This window comes from Desmodus rotundus, chromosome 5, assembly GCF_022682495.2.
Source record: "Desmodus rotundus isolate HL8 chromosome 5, HLdesRot8A.1, whole genome shotgun sequence".
In the NCBI taxonomy this organism is placed as follows: domain Eukaryota; kingdom Metazoa; phylum Chordata; class Mammalia; order Chiroptera; family Phyllostomidae; genus Desmodus; species Desmodus rotundus.
Genome location: NC_071391.1, coordinates 112152270 through 112164611, shown reverse-complemented (window position 1 = coordinate 112164611; position 12342 = coordinate 112152270). Strand labels below are relative to the sequence as shown.

Sequence of the window (12342 nt, the reverse complement as noted above, 5' to 3'; positions counted from 1 at the left end):
TTTCTGGAAATATTGAGATGGTAATTTGGTTATTATCCCTTATTCTTTAGTATGGTGGATTGCATTAAGTGGTTTTCACAGGTTGAACAAATCTGGAGTTCCTGAGATAAATCCCACTTGGTCTTGGTGCATAATTCTTTCTATATGTTAGTGGATTCAGTTTGCTAGTAGTTTTTGAAAATTTTGCATTTATATTTGCAAAATATATTCATCTGTAGTTTTACTTTATTGTGATGTCTTCATCTGGTTTTGGTTTCAGGGTAATACTGGCCTCCCAGATTGAATTGGGTCATTTAACTTTTTTTCATGAATTCCCTTCATCCAAGAATATAAGAACTTATGGGCAGAGCCAAACCCAAAGCCTTCCAAACCAGTGATTAATAGAGGTGTGATGACCCAAACTGACTTGGCTGCATAGTGAGCCCCTCCCATCATAGGTCTCTGCCAAATCCCGAGGAAATGGCTTAATTTTTCTCACTCAAATTCAACGTGGTTTCTCACTCTGAAGTGTATAAAAGTTAGAGTGTCTCTGACATCATAAGTTTGGTTGGAAATAGAGCAAGTTGATAATTTGTTTGCCTTGATTCAAATTCTAGTTCTCCTGAAATTTATCAAGATTTATAAAAGCCTTAAAATTTGCCACATATTTTCATCTTTTCTGTGATTTTATCTTACTGTAATAATAAAATAGACATTCAAAAATGAATTTAAAACATTAGAATAAACAAAGAATCAATAAATAAATTTGTTAATTTTTATTAAGCATCCATAGAGCAAATGGAAAATGAAGCAGCATTATAAAGGATATTATAATAAAACATTCTATTTATTCATTCTGAAATATTTATTAAACACCTATTATCTGTAGACAAATAAAAAATAAATGTTAGGGTGAGGCTATTTTTCCATATTAATGATATGAGGTAATTTGTACATGCTCTTGTAAAAAACAAGTCTATGTAGTCTGATATACCTGACTTTAAATATAGACATAAAAAAAGACATATATACACACTTATATAATTTATATCCAACCCATATATGTATTATAATAGCCAGATATTGGAGTTAGAAGTGATGATTTAATTGCTTTCTTTATCATTGTTTTTCCTTGGAGCTATCATTGAAAGACAACCAAGTCAATAAGGTGTAAACAATAAAACTTTAGGTAAGGGAAGAAAAAATAAAGTACTTTAAAGGATTCATTTTGAATGTAAATTGACTTTTTCTTACTCCAGGGTGACTATTACCTCCACTTATTCCAAAGTTAAGCACTTCCAGTTCAATTTGAATTAAGGAACATTGATTGATCTTGTGGATTTCTAGACACTGGGCTCCCTCATATAAAGCGATGCATGTGTCAGTATGGCCACCAAGGCGCTCACTGTTGACAAAAAGATGTGTACCCCACAGGAAAGCATGAAGGTCTAAGGAGTCATCAAATTATGCTCTGCAGGCTAAATTAGGGCTGCCGCCTGTTTTTCTAAGTACATACTTATTGGAACAAAACCGTGCGCTTTTTTGTCTGTAGCTGCTTTCCTGCTAAAACAACAGAGTAGAGTAGTTATGATAAAAACTGTGTGTCCTGCAGAGCCTAAAATATTCTCTATGTGACCTTTTACAGAACAAGTCTGCCAGTCTCTGCTCAAAGAACTCTGCTACTTCTTTATATTCATCTGAAGAAATAAAGAAGGTACTGGTCTCTCCATTTGGACTTTGGGCTTGATCTAGCAAGGGTTAATAGCAGTTACACGTTTTAAAATATGAGAATGATCCTAATGTAAACTGGGCTAATGTAGAACAAACAGCCACTTCGAAATTAAGTTTCTTTCTGAGGAAGGTGATTTCTGAGGCCAGTACTGAAGATAAGGAAAGGACACTCTTTAGTAAAGACAAGAATCCCTGTCTAAGTAGAGAGAAAGACCCAGGAAAAAGTACGGATGTAGAGTTTAAGCAACATTCTACTCATCCCTTCTCTTTATCAAGAGGGAATTAATATGGACGTTATTCCAGGCCCATTGTGCACTGACAAGGAAATTCTGCTCCATGCAGTCCTTAAGAGATCCAGGCTCTTGCCCTGACCAGGGTGGCTCAGTGGGCTGGGCATCAACCCGCAAAGCGAAAGGTTGCTGGTTCAATTCCTGGTCAGGGCATGTGCCTGGTTGCGGGCCAACAGGTCTAAGGCTGGGGGGGTGTGAAAGGCAACTGATCGATGTTTCTCTCACACACCGATGTTTCTCTTCCTCTCTTTCTCCCTTCCCTCCCCTCTCTCTAAAAGATAAATAAAATCTTTTTTAAAAAAGAGAGAGATACAGGCTCTTTCTACCTGTGGCTCTTTCTCCTTCGGGCCCTAAGCATTCTATTCATTCAGCTGGCAGAAGGGGAAAGAACACAGATACACACTTGAGAATACATACCTAAGAATAGTGCACAATGTGTCTACTTACATTGTATTGGCTGTAACTCAAGCCTAAGGCCACATCCGATTGCAAAGAAGCTAGAAAGGAAGTCTAGCACTTTGCCATGTTGTCACATCACCTCTCTTTTCATTTGCATTCTGAAGGGTTTAGGACTCAGGACTCAGGCTAAGGTCACATTGGTGTCCTTTTTAAATTTTTATCTGATTATCCTTAGCCCAGTGGCAACTTCTTCTCTTATTTACTATAAAAATCTATCATTAAAAAATGACTGAAGCTGCCTCTAATTACTAAGGTAGTGGGATAACCACAAAAATATGAGAATTGTTTTTCATGTTTCATATACAAACTCTTTGATACTTCTCTCGAGGTAATAAACATGATGCCATCCTCCATATTTTCCCAGGGGTTTCTAAGAAAAATGAAATATCAGAACACTTAAAATTGTCTTCCTGTAAGAGTAACATGAATTTGAGAATTGTTCACTATTTCTCTTGAGGCACAGGAGAATAAGATTCTAGAAAAAGCAAGAAGCAGAAAAATGTGAGGTGAAGGAGAAAAGAAGGACACCCCCCTGGGCAGGCCCAGGGACCATGAAGGGCCTCAGCTGCTGGTGATTCCATTTGTCAGGGAATTTCAATGAATTGCTTTATTTGACAGTGACTGTGTGTGATTTTCTTCCCTGCACTGACTGGCATTACTTCTCAGCGCCTTCATTTTTTTTTTTCCAGTAAATATCACACAAACATTTTTGGTATTTCCAGGAAATGAAGGAAGACTGAGTTGCCCATTACCGTGCAAATCAAGCCAGCCACAGGAGCTGAGGAGATGGCAACCCCAGGGAACAGGCAGCTTCTGCCAGGCCCCACCCAAGAAAAATGCACGCTTTCCCCCGCCCCTCTCAGCACTCTTTGGAGAAGACACAACAGACTTCCCCTAGTATGTTCCTTCAGGTTTCAAATTAATTAATCCCAGATCTTGAGGAAAAGGGCAATTTCAGAAACTGGAGGACTTGGAGCAAATGGATTTCCTCTGTGATATACATTACATTTCTCTGTGACTCATCCAATGTAACAAATTGACCCTGGGCTCAGGGAGGACCTGTGTGGAGATTTGAAGTTTATATATTGCACCTCAAACCAAGTCCTAGATAGTATAACTTCTTCCTGGCACTTGATGCTATAAAACATTATAGTTTGGCATGATGTAAACCCCAGGATCGAGAGGAGGCAGTACAAGCAGACAGAAAGTAAGGCTCTGCCTTTTTGGATCTGCTGAACTCTTGCACCCAAATTAGGAGGCAGCCTTGTAGATGCTGGGATCTGCTGGCAAGTCCCGAAGACCACACCGTACATGAGAAGGCCACAGGCTTGCAGACAGGGGTTAAGAGTGCTTTTCGGAATCGAATACAGGAAGTTCGAAGGGTTAAACTTGTACTTGCCATTTTCAGGTAAAGAGAGCACCATCCTAAGAAAGAAGAAAAAATGAAAACATCATGGGGGTGCTCATAGTCAAAAGGCCCATTTTTTCCCTCCAGGAAAAGTAAAGACACTCTGAAGTATCAAATGTGTAGGCAATTTAAAAGTTAAAAAGTCAAAATTTTATTAAAACACACTAAAGACTAATTCTGTATTGGATTTGAATGTAACTTTTTTCCCTGATCCCCAAAATACTTCAGGTTCTTAGAGTATCTCAAGATCATCATTATAGATAACACTATAACATTTTGGGCTACTATTATTAAGTAATTATAACAACATTTGTTTAGTATTGATTATTTCCCAGAAACCATACTAAAGGCTTTAGGTGTTTTAGCTTATTTAATAATCAGACCAACTCTTCTGAGTTACATGTTAATTTTAATGCCCCAATGTTTCAGAAGAAATCATTGAGGCTTAAAGAAATCAAGCAACTTTCTAGGGAAAACTAGAAATGTTTGTTGACTTCTAAGCCACTGCTGGTAACTAGTCTACAAGCTCTCATGTAAGGCATGGGCCCTAGTTGCAAGAATCTCAGAGTCCCTCCACGGAGACAGGACTTGTATGCAATGAAAATGAATATGAGAGTGGGTCAGGGCCGAGCCATGGCGAGTTGTTGGTGCCATAGGAGTTGAGATGAGCGAGAAATGTTTTGTTAAAGAAGGCTAGATGTGTTTCACAAAACAGCAGGGCATAAGCGAGTCTCCAAAGATGCAGTGGGTTTTCTGTTTGCTGAGCCATGACAGGAAACTCCTCTGCAGAATACCTTCTAATGATCTGTTATTTAACTAACTCTTCTGAACAGACTATGCAATAAAAAGAAGAGATTTTTATGATCTTAACACTACAGATAAAAAGCCCAAGGTCAAGAAGGGACAGTGTCTGCCCGTGTGTATCTTTGTGAAACAGCAGAGGCAAGGTGCAGGTGGTAGGAGTCATCCTCCGCTATTTCCTTCACCCGCTTTGCTGACACACGCACACAACCCAGGAGCACACATATACGTGCACACGAGGCCTCCGAACAGTAGCTGCACAGAAAGTCCTTGATTTCAGCCGCAGACTCCAACCGGCCACAGGGCTTTGGCAGACAGATAGTATCTCAGAAGATGTGTTATCCCCAACTGTGCTGCCACTGAGCATTTGAAGTTTGTGTCTTGAGTGTTTTCATTTATAAAAATTACCGTGAAAGCACGAGTTGGAGATGAAAGGGCAACTGTGATCACAGAAATTAATTTGGGAACTGTGAATTATTCAAAACCGCAATAAAGCTGTTTTAGAGGCTTTAGGAACTGCTGTGGAAATGATCCCTGAGCCTGAGACTACTCCCCTAAAGGAAACTGCTTTAAACAGATGGAGTGACTGCCATGAACAAGGGCCTGGGAGACTGAGAAATTTCCAGCACTAAATAAAGGGTCTTTTAGGTGCTGATGGGCTGCGAGATGCTGCCATGTTAATTTCACTGTCTTGCTATTATTTCATCGAGGCCCTAAACTGGCTTTGCCTGACCTTTTTGTCATTAATGGTGGTGCTTAATCGTTATGTTTCTGTATGTATCTGTTATTAGGAGAGGAATCACGTGGCAGGAATTTTTCCTGGACATCTTCTCACATCAGTTACTCATGGGAGAGTGGACTGGTGTTTGCACTGTTAGTTTTACGAAACTCTAACATTCAAAAATACCTTCTGCACAGATATTTTTCCAGATGTTAAATTTGCTGGTTGATCTGGTTAGTAAAGAAAGAAGGTAGCTGTGGAAACTTGGAGTATCTTTACAGAGACCAGGCATATTCTTGTCCACATCAGTGAAGAGCAATGTTTTTCAAAACACGTTCATTTCCATTTTCATTCAATCCTCACGGACCCCTTGAATGATTGGGAGGACAGACGTATTTACTATCATTTGACAAATGGCAATCAGGGGCTCAGATAGGCTCAGAATTTACTCAGGGTATAATTGAGAGGAAACGGCGAAGGTGGAGTTGGGCTTGGTTTCTGTCTCCTCATCAAGTGTTCTTTCCATCTTCCCAGTATCTACCCAACCATTTCCCCGTAGCCTTCTTTTCCTGGTAAGTCATTATTTTTGTGTTTTGGTAGAAATGTTTCTAAGTTCCCACAGCTGGTGATTTCCCAACAAATACTTTCTTTTAGCCTTAAAGTCTTTCTTCATAGGCTTTGAGACATTTACCATGCTAGGAAAAAGTAAAGCAGCATAGACGACGGATGGGATTTAGTTGTGCTCCTGCCCCTAGATCTCAGGTCACCAGCATGCTTAAACTACCCCATATCTCCCCTTCCTCCTGCCACTCCTGACCATAGGACAGCATCCCATCAGCCTCCCCTCGATGGGATAGTAAGTTACTCCCCTTTTCAGAAGCATTTGTATTCTAAAACCAATTTCTCACTTGGAAAAAAAATAAGACTTAGTCTAAAGATCAATGAAATATCAGCCATCAGTCACATTATGTTTTGTTTTATACATTAAGGGTGAGGAATTTACCTGGACATTTCTTTTTCCTAAAATTATATCATAGATGGGGAAATTCAAGACTAAGGAGTGTAAGGAAATTGCCCAAGGTTAAAAAGCTAGTATTTGTAAGAGTGAGCTTAGAGGATGAAGGTAAATAAAGGTGTATGCTTAGGGGCAGCAAACACTGATTGGTTCTCTACCCAGCATCCATCTCTATTTTCTCTTTTTTAAACAAAAAAAAAGAGATCCATAATTTTTTTTTCAGGCATATAAACTCAATGTTTCCATGAGTTTCAACATAGACTGTTTCTAGTCTGAGTCCTGCTTAATCTAATCTAAAGGTGGCCCCATTTTTAATGACTGGTTTGGAATTGGGCATAATACAATCTGATGACGTTTTGGAGGAAGTCTCCTGAGGGCAGAGAGTTGGGATTTTCTCAAAGTTTTTCCTCACTTCCTGAAGAATGAAATTGGCACTGAGAAATGGAGATGCCGCTGTAACAAAAGCCTTAAAATGTGGAAGCAGCTATGAAACTGAATAATGGGCGAAGGCTGGGAGAGTTTTGAGAGGTGTGCTACAAGAAGCCTAACTTGCCATGAAATGGATGTTAAGGACATTCTGGAAGGGTCCAGAAAGAGAAGAGAGCTGTGAAGAAAGCCTCAGTCTTCTGAGAGAATACCCGAGTAATACTGAACAGAGAGTGGGTAGAAATATGGATGGTGAGGCCCATTCTGATGACATCTCAGATGGAAATGAGGAACATTTTATTAGACAATGGAGGAAGGGCCACCCCTGTTATCAAGTGTTGTAAAGAAGTTGGCTGAATTTGTGTGCGTGTGTTCTAGTGTTTTGTGGAAAGTAAAACTTGCAAGTGATAAATTGTATATTTAGATGAAGCTATTTCTAAGCCAAGTGTTGAAGGTGTGGCTTGGCTTCTTCTGACTGCTTATAGTAAAATAGAAAAAGAAAAAAATTACTTAAAAATGAAATTTTTAGTCAAAAAGGAAGCAGAACTTCCTTTTGGATTTGGAAACACTAAGAATGTGGCCAAAGGACCGTTTGATAGGATTAGCCAGCCAGCCCCACAGAATCGAAGAGCTATTTTTCAAGACAGTGAATGAGGAGTGAGAATAGCATATGCCAGGATTAGATGTCCCTTGTTTTTGCCCTCCCCTTCAACAACAATTTACCATCTACCCGCAGGCCAAAATGCCTTTGTGGTAACTGTGGGGATCCAGCAGAACATGCTAAAAGACCACAGAGAAGTCTCACCCATCCCCGCACTGGGCAGTAGGCAGTCTAACCTCAGTCCTGGCCATACAACCTGCAGGGGCCCGTGAACCGGCTTCTCTCAAACAAGGTCAGGGAACCCCTGGAAACAATGTCTTAGACAATCACCCACAGGCAAGACAGCCTTTCCAGAGAAGACATTCTAACGCATCACTGGAGAAAAAACAAAAAACTGACTTTGGATGAACTCAGAGGCTGAAAGGAATAGCTTGACTTTATCCACATCAGCACTCTCCAAAGGCGGCCCGGTTTAGGATCAAGAAGGATTTCAGCCATGATTCCTCCCATGGAGGAAAGTGAGAAACAACGAACTTCTATGTGTTATTTTATATTCTGCAACTTCACTAGATTTGATTAGTTCCAAAAGCTTTTTGGTTGAGTCTCTAGAATTTTCTACCTATATAATAATATCTTCTGCAACAAACAATAATTTTACTTCTTTTTTTTCTTATTTGGTTGCTTTCTATTTCTTTGTTTTATTGATTTCCTCTGCTAGGACTTCCAGTTTATGCTAAATAAAATTGGTGAGAGTAGGCACCCTTGTCTTCTTTCTGATCTTAAAAGAAAAGCTTTCAGTATTTTTTTTAATATTGAGTACAGTTAGCTATGCATTTGTCATATACGGTCTTTATTATTTTCAGGTGTGTTAGTTCTATACCCAATTCGTTGAGGCTTTGAATCATGAAAGAATGTTGTTGTCAAATGTTTTTCATTGTCTCTTGTTACTGTTTTAGATTAAAGCCTATTTTATCTGATGTGTCTGTACTATCCAAAAACATCTATTGGTTTTAATGCAATCCTTATCAAAATTACAGTAGCTTTTTTATGAGAATAGAAAAAAATCTTAAAACTTCTATGGTATTACAGAAGTCCCAAACAGCCAAAGCAATCCTAAGGGGAAAAAAGCAGAGCTGAAAAGCGACACTAATCAAAACAGTATTGTACAGCCATAAATACAGACACAATCCTGCTAGGACAGTCATCAGGAAGACAAGAGATAACAGGCTTCAGTGAGGATGTGGAGAAAAGGGGACCTTTGTGCACTGTTGGTGGAAATGTCGATTGGTGCAGCCACTATGGAAAACAGTATGGATGTTCCTCAAATTTTAAAAATAAAACTACCATACGATCCAGTAATTCCAGTTCTGCAGATTTATCCAAAGAAAAAAAAACTAACTCAAAAAAATATGTTTACTCTCATGTTTATTGCAACATTATTTACAATAATCAAGCTATGGAAGCAACTTCATTAATGGATAAAGAATATGTGATATTTCATACATCAATGAATATAATTCAGCCATAAAAAGAAGGAAATCTTGTCATTTGTGACAAGTTTGGATGGACATAGAGGGCATTATGCTAGGTAAAATAAGTTAGAGGAAACAAAAAACATGATCTCAATTATATGTGGAATTTTTAAAAAGCTCATAGATGCAATTAAGAGATCAGTGATTGCCAGAAGCAGTAGGTGAGGGGTGGGAAAAATGGGAAGGAAAAAGCACAAACTTCTATTTATAGCCCTGATCGGCGTAGCTCAGTGGATTGAGAACTGGCCTGTGAACCAAAGAGTCGCCATTCAATTCCCAGTCAGGGTACATGCCTGGGTTTTGGGCCAGGTCCCCAGTAGGGGGCGCTATAAAGGCAACCACACATTGATATTTTGGTTCCTCTTTCTCCCTCCTTTCCCCTCTCTAAAAATAAATAAATAAAATCGTTTTAAAAACTGTTAAAAAAAACTATTTATAAACTAAATAAGCCATGGATATGTAATGTACAATGTGGCAATGTATAGTTTACAATACTCTATTGCATATATGAAAGTTGCTAAGACAGTAAACCTTAAAAGTTCTCATCGTGAAAAAAAATTATAATTTGGTGATAGATGTTAACTAGACATATTGTGGTAATCATTTCACAGTATATACAACTATTTATTTATTTATTCATTATGTTGCACCAATGAAACTCATGTAAATGTTATATGTCAATTTCACTTTATAAATTTTAAAAAGTAAAATTTAAAAAAAAAAGGAGTCTTTGGAATGGGCAACACAGAAGAGGAACCCAAGCCTTGCTCAGTGAATGCTAAAACTGACATAATTTTGTATTTCTTAGTGAGAAGGAAGATTTCCTTATCATTTAAGCCAGTTAAGTCCAGGTGTTAATTCCAGACAGAAAAAAATGTCTTAAATGGTATCCTGCTGTTTTATAAGATTTTAGAATTCTTTCAGTGGCGAGACACAACATAATAACACTTGCATAGATGAAAGACAGAACTTTTTGTTACATAGAGTTCTGAATGAGAGAAGGCCGCCAGGAAGAGACACATAAGAGGTTGTGGTTAACGGCAAATGTTACAACTTGGCCCTTGAGTTTGGCTGAGAAAAAAATTCAGAGCCAAGAACTCAAATCACAATAGAAAGTAAGCAAAGCAAAATACATCCGAAGGAAAAGAATCCTCCCACTGCTCAAAGAGCTGCCCTGAGGTGTTGGCAAGGTCTCTCTTTCTCGCAAGAGGGGCCAAATACTTCCTTCTTTAAGCCGATTTATTAGGACCTGTCCCATCATCTCCTGTCCTTATATGGGAGTCACATGAGGCATTTCCAGCCCCCTTGTTCTTCCTCTTAGGGTGTCTACCACGTGACTAGCAACATGCCCCAAGCCGGGTGGGGGGAGGGGGGACAGTTGTGGGGAGGGGGGAAGGTGGTGGGGAGGAAGATCCAGGGAAGGTCGGAACCGCATGACCAGCAATATGAAATATTAAGATATCTAAGCCACATGGCCAGCAATATGATAGGGGATAGAAGGTCACCCTGGGGGTGAGGTCTCACCCTACAATACTTGTTTTTTCAGTTTTCCCCATTGCTAGGTACTGGGACTTTTCACCCTGGGTGACCTTCTGTACCTGGCCTTTTGTTCCTGCTCTGCTCAGGTCTAAGTGCCTGCTCTAACAGTCGGCCTCCAGGGTTAAGGCAGCAGCAAGCTGGAGTTGTAGGGCTCCTTTATGTGACGAGTGCGGTGGAGTTGGAGTTGGGTAGGTTTCTGACTCCCCGTGGGTTGGCTATTTGAATATTTTTTCTGACTCCAGGCACAGGGCTGTCCCTAGCTGTGTGGCATCTGGGTATAGAGGAATTAGCATTACGTGTACCAAGGCTGTGGAGTGTCTGGTGTGTGGGAGCCTGGTACGGGGAAGTGTTCTGGGTATAGACTTAATCATCTGCTCATCAAGGGGAACTGACCAGCCTCCAGCCAGTGCCTGAAAACTGGACCAAGACAACAAAATTAAAAACACAACTATATTACACTGAGACAGGACAGTAAGAAGCTAGAAAAATTCCTTAACAAATAGAATGGGGAAACTGAGAGATAGCTGGACAAGCAATGTACAGCCAGATACAGAAGTTCAACTGCTTAGAGATAACATCTAGGTCTCAGTTGTATTTCATCTCCAGGCCCAGAAAAGCAGCAAAGCCACAACCAGCTGCAGTGATTAATGAATGACCCCCTTCCCTGGTACTGACCAATCAGTGAAGACCACACCCTGAAAGGATACAGCTGCAAAAGTCAATGAATATTCTATTGAGACCCTCGTCTGAGAGCTCCCCTAAACTCCCAACCTTTAAAAACCCTCAAAACAAAGGATCCAGTGAATGCCCTCCCTGCCAGGAGTACACCTGTGCCTTTTCCTTCCCCTTCCCCCCATTCTTCCCTCAAAGGCATGCACCACCAAACTCTAGGGGCCTCCATGAGACTTGCAAGCAGGGGAGCAATGGGAGTGGCAGCTCATGCCAGGCTGACTCCCTGCACCTGTCTCCAAGGCCCCCTTTTCTGTTACTTTCCAATAGCCAACGCAGCCCCACCTAGGCTTTCCTCCATTGCATCTTCTATCCTAGGCCCTTCCTTGTTTCACTGTCCCCAGCTTTAAGAAATGTCCTCTAAAAATCACCTGTACTAGTGTTGTGAAATCTTCCCTGCACAAAGTCCAGAACCCACACCCCCTTTCTGATAACAATGGGCCCAGAGCACGCACACACACACAATACATACCTATGACAGTGTTAACCTAAAAACAAAAGTTCAAAGTGAGAGGCACATAGCATTTGAGTACCAAAAGCGCAGCTATTTGGAAAGCACTGATTCAAGCAGAAACCCAAATGTTCTGATTAGAAGGTGAACACTAGGAGTTTTTATGAGAAAGGGAAGAGGAATAACTACATGAATAGAAGACAGGAATGTCTGTTAACAAGCTAAGGAAGGAATTTCCATACATGCAGATAATCTGCCATAGTGATGCTAATTCAAAAGAATGTCTTAATTTTCAGTCCTGCAGCAAAAATATCTACTTTCCTGTTGGCTTTGCAAACACTTGTTTGGACCACAGTGCTGTTTTAGGCCCAATCCCAAAGTTGTTTTGCCAAGTTTCAGTTTCCAAAGGTTTGAGGACTAAGACAGGCTAGGCAGCTCCTCTTGTTACCGGACAAGGGGCCTGGCCCCAAGCAGGTCTGCCTAGGGCCAGTGTGTGGGTCCTTGACTTTGTGAAGGAAAGATTTCACAGCACAAGTCCAGGTGACTGTGAGGATGTGTTTACTGAAGCTGGGGACAGTGAAACAAAGCAGGGCCTAGCATAGGGTAAGCAATAAGAGAGCCGACTCTGGGCTGCCTTATCTCACAGGAATGTCAGAGAAG

The 12342-nt window shown here is 40.3% G+C and overlaps 1 long non-coding RNA gene across 3 annotated transcripts in view; it reads left to right on the top strand.

Moving 5' to 3' along the window:
* The window catches only part of LOC123479554 (uncharacterized), a 61868-nt gene that overhangs the window by 7260 nt on the left and 42266 nt on the right, over window positions 1-12342 (top strand). For 2 of the 3 annotated variants that reach the window (XR_008427020.2, XR_006655198.3), the window contains exon 2: window positions 1625-1693. The exons of the other annotated variant lie outside the window; for it this stretch is intronic. This is a non-coding gene — a long non-coding RNA (uncharacterized lncRNA). The remainder of the gene's footprint in view (window positions 1-1624; window positions 1694-12342) is intronic. 3 annotated transcript variants of the gene reach the window in all.